This window comes from Euprymna scolopes, chromosome 19 (genome assembly GCF_053919585.1).
Source record: "Euprymna scolopes isolate OS-2025 chromosome 19, ASM5391958v1, whole genome shotgun sequence".
Taxonomy (NCBI): domain Eukaryota; kingdom Metazoa; phylum Mollusca; class Cephalopoda; order Sepiida; family Sepiolidae; genus Euprymna; species Euprymna scolopes.
In genome coordinates, this window is record NC_136500.1 from 84,766,810 (window position 1) to 84,782,038 (window position 15,229).

Sequence of the window (15,229 nt, forward strand, 5' to 3'; positions counted from 1 at the left end):
AAGACTGAGACTTCTATAGATAAAGTGTAACAGACAAATAAAACCCTACCAAACACAAAAAGTATTACACAAAACTCATCAGAGTTTATATACCATGCATGAAGAGTTAGTTGGAGAAAATCCAAAAAATAGGTAATCCATATGACATTAAAAGAGGATTCAGGAGCAACTAAACTCTCGGATGGCATCTTGTGAGTCGAGCCCTCAACAGAAAAAAATAATGACAAAGGACTTTGTGTATGAGATTTCACGTAAATGTAGAAAAAGATATAGAGGTGAGAGATGTCACTCACTAAAAGTAGAGTTAGAAGAACATCGAAAAGCTATAGTATGGTGAGATATTGAAAAGTCGGGTATGGAGGGAAAAGTGATACCATTTACCCATATGGAATAAAAAACAATTCGAGGCAGAGAAGAATGTAAGATGACTCAATGAAGCAGTGTACATGCTTGTCATGATTATTTACTAAGCAAACCTAGTATAGAATTTCAAACAATATATGAACTATTAATTATAAATGATAGGATAAGGTCACCATTAAAAAAAAAGATTTCCGAATTCAACACGGTACACATGATTACATCAGCCGAAACGTTGTACAAATAATACTGAAGAAAAGAACAGTAGTCTGAGTCATCCAAATAAAACGAATAATCAATCCTCATCCAAAAAATTTAGAAAACCAAACCAAGTTATTAAAAGCTGTTACAAGTGTTTTTTCATAATTTTGTCAAATACACAATAGTTTCTTACACAACATTGACTAGAGATGTTGAAACGAGCATTATTATTCTTCATATTATTTGGATTCATCGGACTACTGTTCTTATCTTGAGTGTTATTTTCACAACGTTTTGGTTGATGCAACTTTCGACCTTCTTCGAGTGGCTCAAGATGAGAACAGTAGTCTGATAAATCCAAATAATACGATAACGAGTACTCATCTAAAAAATTTAAGAAATGTCATTATTATTCTTTCTTTATTCACGTCACTTTTTTCTTGCTCATGAATGAGACGTTTCCGATATTCATCATGTACATAGTTCATGGGGTCAACTGTTCATGATTCCATTCTGTGCGATCTTGCCTAATCACTTGCTTCCAAGTTTTCCTTGGTCGGTCTACCTTCCTGCGATTTATGGCATTCATTCTTTGACAGTAGTTTATCCAGGAAGATGAACATTTCATATAACCATGCCAGCATAACCGATTCATCTTTAGGAATAACTTCCATGCTGGGAAAATATAGTGTTTTCAGCAAATCCTTACTTTGATGTGTTGGGTTTGATCAGACTTCACATTGCAAATCTATCTAATCATGGATTTGTTTGTGCACTACAGTCAAGCAAAGAAAGATTGGGTGAAGGCCCAGCATTTACTGCTATATAACATGTTGCTTGATCTGCCCATCAGATGCAAACAAACAATTTCAACAGCCAGTAGAGTGTTTTAGTGTCTCTTGATAAAAAAAACAAAAAAACAAAAAAAAACTCTACCTCATATTTATTTACTAGCAGGGAGACCCAACGTTGTCCGGGATTGAATAAGGATCAACGAATGTTTCATCTTCCCATATCTTTATTGTCATCAAAATCGGTGAAATCGTCCATTTTTCAATCAAATCGATTAACTGGCTGCTCCAGTTAGAGACCTAACATGGTGCACCGGGCGGAAGCTTCACATGCCTTCTCACAGACTTAGTCCACAATACATTGTAGTCTACATTGCACTTTTTTTTATATAATAGTTTGAATTAAAGTTTAAAATGCAGAAGTTAAGTATCATAGTTCAAGTGTGCTCTAAATAGAAATATTCATTTTGAACGCGCCCCTGTCATATCAAAGAACCTACTGTTGATTTTATATACTCGATCTTTCTGCTTGTGCGATAATAAAATTTCTCAAATACATTTGTGATGTTAGGCTGTATAAGGCGTTAACTTGAGTCAAAATCGCCTGTTTCTTTATTCACTGATTTTTTTTTTTATTATCGATTATCGATACTTATGAAAGGCATTGCGTCGTGCTCGTGCGATACCTATATAAAAATCACTGTCAGACACATAAAGTATATTTGTGGGAATTTTTTTTTAAAAATCGACCCAGCGGTTTAGGAGTTATTAGGGCACAAACTCACATAAGTTCCTTTTATATAATATTACTTAAACTATGTTTTAGTAAAAATAAATAAATAAATGAAATAATATTCCTATTTACAATGCCTCCCCACGGCACGGGACAGAGTTAGACACCAGGGTCGTTTTTTAATGTGGAGAAAAGGAACAAAAAATAAACATTGTCTCAGTCCTGAAGGATTTCTCGTCCACTAACAGAGAACAAGAAATTGAAGTGTAGCATCTGAAGAACAGATACTACACTTTGATCTTGACCCAAAATTGGTACGTCGAGGGACGATTAGAGTTATCTCCCTTAGACAAAAAATTATTTTATATTTCCGAGTTATTTCCCTTACATCAGTCTAGTCTAGTTACAGTAGCAACTTTCAGACGAACGAGACTATCAATAGCCGAACAGAAAACCTGGGTATACCAAGTTCGAATCCAGTTCGTTCTACAGAAACACTTTCATCAATCAACACTTGCCTTATGGAAAGAGGATAAATAAAATAACTCATATGTGTAACTAATTTCTTCTCGAAGAAGCTCGTCCTTATAGTAAAGTTTCATCGTACACATGGAAACGCAGAAATGAAAACTAGCCCGGTAAAATATAGTCACCATTTTTATAAATATGTTTAAGAAAGAGATTAAGGACGTTAACAAAAAAAAAAAAAAAAAAAAATTACGTAGGCTTAACTATATTACTATATTTAAAACATAAAAAATGGGTGCTTCTGCTTCACTGCTTCTTCACTGCTTCTTTGGTATTAGAGCGAAATTCGAAAATCGAAATATTCAATTTAAAATAAAAAACCAATGGCGACTGCTTAGTTGTCATCATTTCACAGCAATGAACATATCGAAAAATGACGAAAAATTATAAGGTAGAAAATTAATTATTAATGAAAACAGTTTTCGAAGAAGATTAACGAAATAGAGTTCTGCTAAGGAAACGAAACCGGAGAATTCAAATCATAACAGAAGGGGGTAATTATTTTCTGAAAACTGAAAATCTTGGGTCAATTTGACAAAACTCAATTTTCACTTAATTATCTTTAAAAACTGTTTTCATTAATAATTCATTTTCTACCTCATCAATTTTTCGCAATTTTTGGATATGTTCATTACTGTGGCGTGACAATTAAACACTAAAATTTCTATGTATTTTAAAAAAAATTACTTTGAATTCTGTTAAATTTTACGTGAACACGTTTCAAATTATACCTTTTTTCCCAAAAAGTTCTTATTTCTTAGACTATTCAGAAATGAATCTTCATTGAATTTCGCAGACCAAAATGTGGGCCGAGATCAAAGCGTAGTATCTGTTCTTAAGATGCGGCACTTCAATTTCTTGTTCTCTGTCAGTGGAGGAGAAGTCCTTCACGACTGAGACAATTTTCATTTTTGTTCCTTTTCTCCACGTTAAAAAACGACCCTGGTGTCTAACTCTGTCCCGTGGGGAGGCATTGTAAATAGGAACAAGCCACATCGAAATTCCACCGAATGAATAAATGCCAGCTTTATAAAATAAAAAATTTAAAAAACCTCTCATGTGTTTTGAAAAAAAAACATTTTAAATATAAATTAATCCCAACGTGAATAAATATCAACATTTCGTGAAACTCTGACCATTATTTCATTTTTTTTTCTAGATTTATTAAACACATGTATATGCCTGCACCTTAAAAATGGCTATTACATATCAGGTTGACCCGAAAGTTCTTGCGGTTTTGCACTTTTAAATTCAGATGAACATATCGCGGCCCTAACAAAAATTTTTGGATCGAAATAAGCAGCATTAGAATCAACACTTTTGCCAACGCAAAACAAGTGTATTGATGCCAGTAACATAAAAATCTTGTGTTCTGGTGGCGATGAAGTCGTTGAACGCATTTTTTATATTGCTTATGTTTTTGGGGCATTTCTCATGCAGAAAATTGCCAGGATGCTTGAAAAAGTGGTAGTTGGTAAGTGAGAGGCCTGGAGTGCATGACGGATGAGGTAGAGTTTCGTAGCCCAATTCGTTCAACTTCTGCAGTGTCGATTTAGCAACATGTGGTCGGGCACTATCATGAAGGAGAATTGTGCCTTTTCTGTTGACTAATGTTGGGTGTTGTTGTCGAAGTTTCTGATGCATTTCATCCATTTGTTGGCAGTACTTCTCTGCTGTAATCATTTCAACTGCATTCAAAAAACTAATAGATGAGACCAGTCGCAGACCACCAAACAATCAGCATGACCTTCTTTTGATGCAACTCTGGCTTTGTGAAGTGTCGTGGAGCTTTGTCGATGTCCAACCACTGAGCTGAGCAATGCCAGTTGTTGCAAAGAACCCACTTTTCATCGCAAGTAACAACCCGGTCGAGAAACAGGTCATTCTTGTTGCGTAAAAGAATGGAAGATGACACTTCATAACGGTATTTCTTTTGGTTGCCAAGCAATCTGTGAGGCACTCATTTATGATTTCTTTTTTGTCTTTCCAATCTCCTCAAGTGGTTGGAAATAGTCGTATACATTACGTCTAATTCAGAAGCAAGTTCTCAAGCAGTTGTGCATGGATTGGCTTCGACTAAGACTTTTAATTGATCGTTGTCAACATCCGATGGCCAACCAATACACTCATACATTCATCATCTTTAAGATTCTCATCGTTGCCACAAAATATCTTTAACCACCATTCATTCATCAGCCACTATGCGTTCAATAGTGGTTCCTAGGTCAAATGCTTCGTTGATATCACGAGCTGTTTCAGTAACTTTTTGGCCTAGCTTGAATTAAAATGAGAAAATTGTGCGAATTTGCTTTTTATTTCATATTATGTTTAACATTCTGAAAAGAAGACATAATTGTTTTAAAACGATTGTAATTTAAACGATTAAATAGAACGAAAAACGCTCTTTAAAATAATAAATAAAGTAAAGGTAGTATAACGAAAACTTATTTGAAAATACATCATTTGAAATCTAAAAAAAAAAAAAAAAAAAAAAAAATTATGCAAGAACTGTCATGTCCACCTAATAGAAACGTTGTTTTAAGGCGTCGGTAATGTAAAAACACGATTTTAGCCTCGCATTTTCATTATTTTCGTATGCTGAAAATATATATATATATATATATATATATATATATATATATATATATATATATATTTTAATGTTATCATTTTATTATTATAGGCTTCTTTTGAATAGTACAAAACTGATAAGATTAACTTGTAATAAAGTTCCTATTTACTTGCCCCCCCCCCAACGAGGGCAGAGTTAGACACAAGGTCATTTTTTAATGTGGGGAAAATCCAGCTCCCCCCAAAGGGCCAGTCTAGATAGGAACAAAAATAAAAATTGTCCCAATCATAAAGGATTTCTCCTCCACTGACTGAGGACAGAAACGGTGAAGTGTAGCATAAGAACAGATACTACACTGTGATCTAAAGGTCTATCGTGTTACATATAGGGAGTGAGGAGTAATACTGTGGTGTGGTACGCCTTGAAGGTATCTAATCTAATAATTTACAAATATAAAATACAATGTAACAATATGAATATATAAGTAAAATACCTATAAAATCTCATTACATGCTTTTACGTTTTCTGTTTCAGGAACCTGGGTTTAATTTTGTGTGGTCGCATCTCCTTGCCAGATTTCACGGATAAAATGTGAGAAGCCATGGGGGCTGATTTATATAAGCCTCATTATATACACTTTTTTTTTTTTAAATCTAAAAGTACCATTTCAGAACAAGAATTGCTTTTATCCAACATCTTTGAAAAATAATAGCAAACGAAATAGGCGAAATATTCCAAGAGTCTCGATAGTACAATTGAACCATTCACTTTTGTTTATCTGCATTATGATTGTCTCACCTCTTCTTCCCAATTATGGAGAAGGCATTTATTCCTGGCTTTGTAGATTTCGTAGGCACTTTTTAATTCTTTTGTATCCGCCATTCTTTTACTATTCCGAAAAAAGAATAAACGGCCGTACGCAAAAATTTTCTCCTTATTTTGCTTTCAGTTGCCAATCGCAACAATAGCGCCATCTGTTGCCGTTGTAAAAAAAAAGCAAATAAATTAAAGAGAAGACAACTCCGTATTCAAACTTGACGTTTCTTCGCGAAATTCGAAAATCGAAATATTGAATTTATAGTAAAACAAATGGTAGCTACTTAATTGTCATGTCACAGTAATGAACATATCCAAAAATTACGAAACAACGATAAAGTAGAAAATGAGTTATCAATGCAAATAGTTTTCAAAGACAATCAGCGAAAATTGAGTTATGAAAAAAAAAAAAAAAAAAAAAAAGCCGGAGATTTCGAATCTTAACTAAAAGGGAGGTAATTATTTTCTGGAAATGTTAGATCAAACTCAATTTTTGCTAATTATTTTCGGAAACTGTTTTTATTATAATTAATTTTCAACCTTATCGTGTTTCATAATTTTTGGATATGTCCATTACTACGACATGATAATTAAGTAGATACCATTGGTTTTACTTCAAATTCAGCATTTCGATTTTCGAATTTCACTATTATGATAAAGAAACAGATTGGCAATGTTTTAAACCAGCACATTTCAGGTGAAAACATTACTACGTTCTTACACATGATGTTGAAATTTGTATAAATTGGAAAAATTACAAAAAAAATTGATTTAATAGAAAAGTAATTTCAAGTAAAAATAGAATTTATCAAATTATCGAGTTTATCGTATGTTTCAATATGGAAGAAGTGTGGCCAATTCAGTACTCATGACGTAATTATGGCTGATTTTTTATTAAAAATATATCTTCTGCCAGGTAATTTTTCGTGATTTTTGTAATCTATACTTATTTTGACATGGCATGTAAGTACATAATAATGTTTTCACTTGAAATGTATTGGTTTAAAAGATCACTAATCTACACAAGCACTCAGATTTTGATAAAAAGCGATTTATTTTACAATACTGTGGTTTCAGATAGTTGTCATATAGCATTCTGGGGCAAAATTGGGCTTAAAGATAAACGACCCTAAACAAAATGGCTGACACACAAAAATATATATAAGGCAGTAGAGTGTTGAAGACTTGCATAAGTCCCCCGAAACAAATAAATAAAAAGAAATATACTGCCAAATAATGTAAAATAAACTTTTGTTTATTTTCGTTAATAGAAAAGAAATGACTTTTTTAGAGTGCGCAAAGGTGGCAGTCTGTATGAAAGAAAGAAGGGGTGAAGACTTGAGAGCGTGAGAGAAAGAGCCCGACTATGTGTTGTGGCATGAGAGAAAGAGAGAGTCAAGCAATGTTCTTTGATGTGAGAGAAAAGCTGTCATTTCAGCTACTGAATTCGCTCGGCGAGCGTTCGACTTGCAACTTGCCTTTCTGATGTCGGTCTCCGACGAGAGAAGTTCTTCTTGCCTTTTATATTTTTTAGAGGCTCCCAGAGGCTTGCAAAAAATAAGTTTTTTAAATCGAGCCCTGATTGATCAAAAATTATATTTTTGATGAAAAAACGTGCTTTCAACTACGTCGGCCATTTCTCAAGCATTCTGCCTTTTGATCCAAGAGGTTTGGTGTGGGTGAATGGTGTAATTCCCGCACAAATACATTTATAAATTTTAATGTGTGTGTGTGTTTTAGAAAAATAAAATAAGAAACAGCACAAGAGTGAGTTTTGTTATTGTTGTTGTTGTTGTTGTTGTTGTTATTGTTGTTTTTTACTCGGGCGGCTGTCACAGACAAAGTGTGTAAACACATCACTACACATAGGCCAGGCCCACATCCAATCAAAAGACGCACCCATCCAATCAAAAAAAGAAAAATAATAAAAATTAATTAGCCAATGGAAGCAGAGCATGATAAAAATAAGATTAAATAACGAACGTGTCTGGGAGCCAGTACGAAGAGATCAAAACCCGGGATTTTTGTAAACGAGAGAGAAGGGAAATAAGACACCAAGAAAACAAGACACAGGTGTAGTCAAGCGAGAAGTCTGTTAAGGCTGGCAAACATTCCTCTCTGTGACGGTTACTTGATCAACAAAAAGAAACAAGGAATAAGTACTCTTCATGAATATTCTCCCTTATTTTCCTCCGTTTATTTCAATGCCTACTTTGTATTATTTTGAAAGGTGACGACACATGAAAATGAACTTTTTTGTGCACGCACATTTAATCGAGTCTTTTGTTGATGATAAAAATTATTCAAACTTTAAATGTTCATAGTTTTTTTTTTGTGTTAAATGGAGTTTCTATTTCATACTTGCAGGAGTGAACCTAAGTGACCTCAGGTCACATACTACTACCATGAAGAAAAGACATTGTTTCTTTAATTCTCTCTTTCTCTAAAAGAACTCAACTAACCAAGATACCCAAAAATGTATTCCCTTTTCTCTTCTGCTGTTGCTGTTCGCTCGCTCACCCACTCTCTCTCTCTCTCTCTCTCTCTCTTTGACCGATGATTGACCTAAAAAGGATTGGACAGTCAGTCTCCAGGCTTCTACGTTGTCACACGTGTCCTGGGAAGAGCAGACACAGAATTCTAAAAGTATGTAAAAACTAAGAAAATAAAATATTCCTCTCAAGCTAACATTTGTATCCACTTTGTCAGTTATAACAACCAATAAACAAATATTACAATGGTGACCCGACAAAAAAGGACATTTACAACCTCAAGAAACAAACTAACTTTACCCAAGACTGAAAGGAAAGAAACACTTTTTGGAGTTTTCAGGAAAATTTTTTTTTTTTTTTTTTTACACAGTGATCACCACTTATCAAGGCCCGGAAGCCACTCAGGGATAAGGGTTATTGCAAGTACATCACGTTAGTGAGGAGATTTTATGAAGTGTTTAATTAGGGGGGCGGTTCATTAGGAATTTGTTAACATTAGACTTGAAGACATCCAAGTTGTAGTCCGGAGGGAAGCAGGCAGACGGAACAGAGTTCCACAGGCGTGCAGTTCTAAGAAAGAAGCTTTGCTCATGAAATCCGCGTTTTGATTTAGGCACAGATATAGAGTGGGGGAAATTTTTCACAGTGGATTCAGCTAGACGGGTGTTTTTCGTGAAAGTTTGGCGAGGGGGGACCAGGGATTGGAGTTCAGACGAGCACCTGCCATGAAAATAACGATAAAACAAGGATAGGCTCGCAACGTCTCTTCTGTGGGAGAGGGGTTGCAGGGTAGAGAAAAGGGCATCCCCCACTAAACCACGAAGTCTATTTTGTACTCTGTCAAGGCATGATAGGCTGTTTTTGGCAGCTCCTGCCCAGATATGGCAACAGTATTCCATCCTTGGCCGTACTTGGCTTTTATATAGATAGAGAATTGCATCAGTAGTGAGATATCTTCTGGAGCGGTAGAAGGATCCCACCATCTTTCCTGCGACCTTGGCAACAGACTTGATGTACGTGTTCCATTTCAGATCAGGAGTAAAGGTCAAACCCAGAAGCTTGTCAAAACACGGGGCCTCACCCAGACGAGAGCCATCCATCACAATTGATGCCAGCTGGGGATCAGAGCGTTGATGATGTAAGGATAGGAGTTTGGTTTTAGATGCATTAAAGGTAACTAGCCACATCTTCCCCCACTGAACCACGCGCTCAAGATCAGAGGAGAGAGAATCCGAGAGAACTTCGTCATTTACAGCCTTTGATGTGTTGCTGTAGATGGTCGTGTCATCAGCATAGATGTCAACGAATGATTTAAGTATGTGTTTAGGGAGGTCATTGATGTAGATCAGGAAGAGAGTTGGGCCGAGGATTGACCCCTGAGGGACTCCAGCATTTATATTGCAGGCCTCCGATTTTTGTCCATCTACCAGTACTCTTATGAGCCTATCGGAGAGAAATGATTTAATGATTGAGAAAACATTTCCAGTTATACCGTAGCTGGAAATCTTGTGAAGTAGACCCTTATGCCATACTTTGTCAAAGGCCTTTGATATGTCAAGAGCAATTGCCCTAGAAAGGAAGCCTTTGTCAAGAGATTCACTAATCCTGTGAGATATAACCGTCAGCACATCTGCGGTAGATCTTGCAGAGCGGAAACCATATTGTGTGTCACTAAGAAGGTTGTTTCTGCTGAGGTGGTTGACTATTTCTCTATTTAATATTGATTCCAGTAACTTACTCATAACACAGAGAAGACTTATTGGTCTGTATTGAGAGGGAGATGACTTATCACCTGAATTCTTAAATACAGGGCAAACTGATGAGGTCTTCCAGGGGGTCGGAAAGCACTTCTCCTTAAGGCAGCGCTTAAATAGTTTCGTAAGTATGGGAGCAAGTTCTGGTTGAAGCTTTTTTAACACTATAATTGGGATGCCATCAGGGCCAGTTGCTTTACTGGAATCTAGGTTTTTTATTAGCTTGGCGACCTCATGCACGGATATTTGTATATTACCTAGCTTGTTCTGTGTTATAGGAGGAAATATGGGGAGTTGATGGCCTTCGTCGCATAGGGTAGAATTAGCTGCAAAGTTCTTTGCAAATAGTTTGGCCTTGTCTGACGCTGACGAGATAACCTCTGGTCCATTGATAATGGTTGGGATAGAACGCACACTTCTGTTCAGGATCCTATTTGTTATTTGCCAAAACTGGTGGGAACCAAGCCGTTGATCAGCTACCTTGGATTTAACAGACTGGGCATATAGCTCTCTTGCATTTTTTATTACTCTTTTACAGTGGTTGCTGGCAGTCCTGAAAGCAGCTTTAGTCTCAGTGCATCTATTACGTTGGTAGTTATGGAAAAAGTGATTTCTGTGCGCGATAGCAGCAGCACATTCTGGGGAGAACCATGGCTGGCTGTTAGGTTTTTGTTGGAATTTTTTTGATGGTATGAATTGGTCTATGCCTACAATTAACCATTCGGTCAGATCTGATACTATAGAGGACACTTCCTTTTTAAACATGGAGTGCAGAGGTAAATCAGATATGAATGTACGGAAGCTATCCCAGTCAGCCATAGAGTATCGGTATACAGTACGGTGGAGGGGTACGTCTGATGGCTTCTTACATTTTGTTTTTATCTTAACTGATACGACGGAGTGGTCGGAGGATCCTAAAGGAGAATGAACGGTACATGAACATAGCTCAGGGGAAGTTGAAAGAAAAAGGTCTAAGAGGCTTGCATATTGATTGGGTGTATCGGGCACACGGGTGGGTTCGCGAACAATCTGAGTGAGGTCATAAGCAATGGCAAAATCATGACAAAACCTCCCCTCATCATCTGTCTTATTTGAATGGGTCAGCCATTCCACGTTATGGACGTTGAAGTCACCACAGATGTGGATGTTAGCCGAGGGATGTGAAGACAGTATGTGGTCTATTTTCTCAGATATGCTCTTAAAGATAGTAACTCCACTGTTGTGGGGCCTATAGAGGGCAAATATAAATGCAGTGGTGTTAGCAAGTGCAACCCTGAAGCACATATAGGGTAAATTAGGATCTTCTCTAGAGATATCCCTGCCACATGGGAAGCCATCCTTAATGTAGGCACATATTCCATGCCCATGGCGATCTTGGGAGTCAGATTTAGCTGTTAAATTGGAGTATCCATGCATTATGAACTCATCTAGGGAAGTGGTCGGCCCTATTCCAGTTTCACATAGAAATAATATGTCCGGTTTCGTCTCCTGTAATTGGGTTTCAACCTCTGGAAGATTGGGACGTAGACCCCTGATATTGGAGAAGGAGACCTGGTAGTAGGGGTCTACGCTGGAAGATGGGGTTCTAGGTTTAATCGAGTTTTTATTCTGGAGATATTTCATGTTGAGGTTTGAGGATTTGTGGAATAGGTCGGCATACTTGGTTAGAGCAGTACAGAGAGGGAAAGTAAGAGAGAAAAAGACAGGAAGATTTTTTTTTTTATTTGTAGCACACGAAAAGGTAAAGCCGTAACAATTACCCACTAGTATGGCATCGAGAGGCCCCACCAGAGACTACTGCATGGTCCAGATCCACTCACCAAATGGCAATACAGCAGTCCCAGTACTTTGCGCCTGCTGATAGGACAGCCTCCTTAGTGGTTAATCCAAGGTTCGGGTCCCTGACTATCAGGCGGATAACGTCAGCCCAGACAAAACGTTTACCTCCAGCACCCTTACTAGTGACATGGCAACAAGGACAGACAAAGACAGAAAAATATCCGACATCTCAGACTACTGGTCACACAGTAGTACCGACCTTTAAGCAGCTTTTTCTTCACCCTTTGTCAGAAACATCACTCATTGAATGAGGACTGAATGACAAAATAGGAGAAGCGAGAGTTACTGGAGCTGCCGATAACACATCCACTGTATTATCTACTCTCCTAGAATTACAAGTAACTGTTATTTCACATCACAAACGTTTTCAAAGAGAACCTTCGACGTAAGTAAAACAAACTATTTTTTTCCCCACCTTTCTTCGGTTAAAAGAAAAATACTAGAATATATTTTTACATACAAAAAAAAAAAAAAAATTTAAAATGGAAGAAGCCTCCTTACAACAAATTACAATAAAACCACCGGAATTCATGGAAACAGCAGTGAATGGCTGGTTCTCCATTCTGGAAGTGCAATTCCATCTGCGGAACATTACAAATTCGACAACAAAATTTTATACGGTCATATCAGCTCTGCCTGCAGAGGTGGTAACAAAAATACCGCTTCATATTTTAAACGAAAAGGACTATGAGGAACTGAAATGCTCCTTAATTGAAGCGAATGAAAGAACGAAGCCTGAGTTGCTAGACAAGTTAATGTCTACAAACACAATAACAGGCCGTCCATCAGCATATTACAGGAGATGCTCTCTATAGCAAAAAGGATAGGCGTCGGCGAAGAAATTGTTCTTCATAAATTTCTTCAGGCCTTACCTGTAACAATTTCCCCCGTCATTGCCTCTCAAAAAGAACTAAATTCATCCAAACTTGGAAAATTAGCGGACAAATTAATGCCCTTATTAAATAACATGAACAGAACAGCAACAGCATTCACCACTCAGCAGCAGCACACAGAAAGGAATAAAAACGTCCGTATACCGATAGGAATAAAACCCTATTTCCCAGAACAAAAAACTAAAATATGCAGAGCGCACCTCTACTTTGCTGAGCAGGCAAGAACCTGCAAACCGTGGTGTAAATGGCCAAAGAAACAGAACATCAAAATGTTACCAAGCTCGCGTCCACCCACACCACCACCAACAGCCTCGGAAAACTAGTAGCGCGAACCGTGTCAGTCCCCTTGAGTTCACTGCTACTACAAATCAAAGCAAGATTAGGGACAACAATTTTACAATTTATAGTAGACACTGGTGCAAGCCTCTCAATAATACCGACGTCCGCGTTAAAAGGCGTGACATTATACCCAACACCAGTATCACTCACCACTGCCAACAGAGAGAAAATAAAATGCCACGGCCAAGCTAACCTGGAGATTGTAATACCAAGCCTAAGAAGGACCTTTTCATAGACATTCGTGGTCGCTGATATCACCAATCCCCTCCTCGGAATTGACTTTCTAAATAACTTTGGCCTCACTATCGACTGCAAAAACAGGACAATTTATGACCCAACAACAACCACTAAAAAGAAGTTGTTATTAAACACTACTGCTCCTGTAAATGTGGTCATAAACGAAGCAAATATACACACATTTATTAAAACAAGCTTAGATAAATACCCAGAAATTATCTCTCCTCACACCAACAAAAACAATAACTACTGCGGTATTTATCACAGAATCGACACTGGTAGTCACTCACCAGTTTTTGCTAAATTCAGACAACTGTCTGCTGAAAAGCTGACTGCTACAAAAGAAGAATTTAAGAGACTAATAAATGAAGGAGTAATAACCCCTTCAGACAGCGAATGGTCAAGCCCACTACATCTAGTACCTAAACAGAGTGGAGGATATCGCTGCTGTGAAGACTACCGCACCTTAAAAGTGATAGATACCCCATCCCTAATATTAATTCCTTTACTACTAAACTCGCTGATAAACAACGATTTTCAAAAATTGATTTAATTTCAGCCTATCATCAAATTAAAATGCACCCAGATGATATTCCAAAAACTGCAGTTATTTCGCCAATGGGACTATATCAATATGAATTTATGCCGTTTGGATTAAAGAATTCTTCGGCTACCTTTCAGAGATATATGGACAGAATCTTTCGAGATATCGACTGTGTCTTCGTATATATCGATGATATACTCATTTTCAGCAATGACGAACAATCCCATAAAAAAGATATCGATAGAGTTTTCCAAATCCTTCAAGAAAACAATCTCAAAATATCACTCTCCAAATCGATTTTCAACGTAACTGCCCTTGACTTCTTAGGCTTTAAAATTAACTCAAAGGGAATTACACCAACTGCAAATAAAGTAAAAGAAATAGAATCCTTTCCGTGCCCTAGAGATGCTAAAAGCCTACGTAGATTTCTTGGTAAGGTAGGATTTTACAGAAAATTAATACCAGGATTTGCAAAGTTAGTTTTTCCTTTATCTGAGAGAATTCGACTAACACCGAAAGGATTAATCACCTTGAATACATTAGAAAAAGAATCCTTCTCTACCATGACTAAAATATTGGGTAAGCTAATGGAATTACCCCATCCTCAACCAAGCTGCACACAGTATCAACTTGTCACGGACAGCAGCAAATATGCAGTAGGTGCTGCCTTACATCAAGTCGTGAATGGAAGCCCTATACCAATAGGATTTTTCTCGAAGAAACTGACAGCAACACAGACAAAATATTCTAATTTCGACCGTGGACTTTTAGCAGCTTATTTGGTTGTATTACATTTTAGCCACCTCATTGAAAGTCACGGAGTACTATTTCTAACAGACCACAAGCCAATATGCGGCACATTTCACAGTTTAAAACCAGCAAAATCGGATAGGCAACAAAGGCAACTAGCCATAATCACAGAATTAATCTCAGATATTGCCCATGTGAAGGGTGATCAAAATGTTGTAGCAGATTGTCTATCACGCCCAACGCTTGCTGTACAGATCGACATGTACGACCTCCCAGCACTTGCAGACGCCCAAAGAGCAGATATTGAAATACAGTCCTTCCCCGGAATAAAAAAAAATACAATATCAGGAAAAGATCAATTCGTGTTGTGTGATATATCA

The 15,229-nt window shown here is 37.1% G+C and overlaps 2 protein-coding genes across 2 annotated transcripts in view; both read right to left on the bottom strand.

Moving 5' to 3' along the window:
* The window catches only part of LOC145239812 (sperm-associated antigen 8-like), a 28,677-nt gene extending 22,572 nt beyond the window's left edge, over nt 1-6,105 (bottom strand). The window contains exon 1 of the mRNA XM_080103340.1: nt 5,984-6,105. The gene's annotated coding sequence lies outside the window, so the exon portion shown is untranslated. The remainder of the gene's footprint in view (nt 1-5,983) is intronic.
* Nucleotides 1-15,229, bottom strand: part of LOC145239810 (uncharacterized) — a 58,577-nt gene that overhangs the window by 7,514 nt on the left and 35,834 nt on the right. The gene's annotated exons all lie outside the window — the stretch shown is intronic.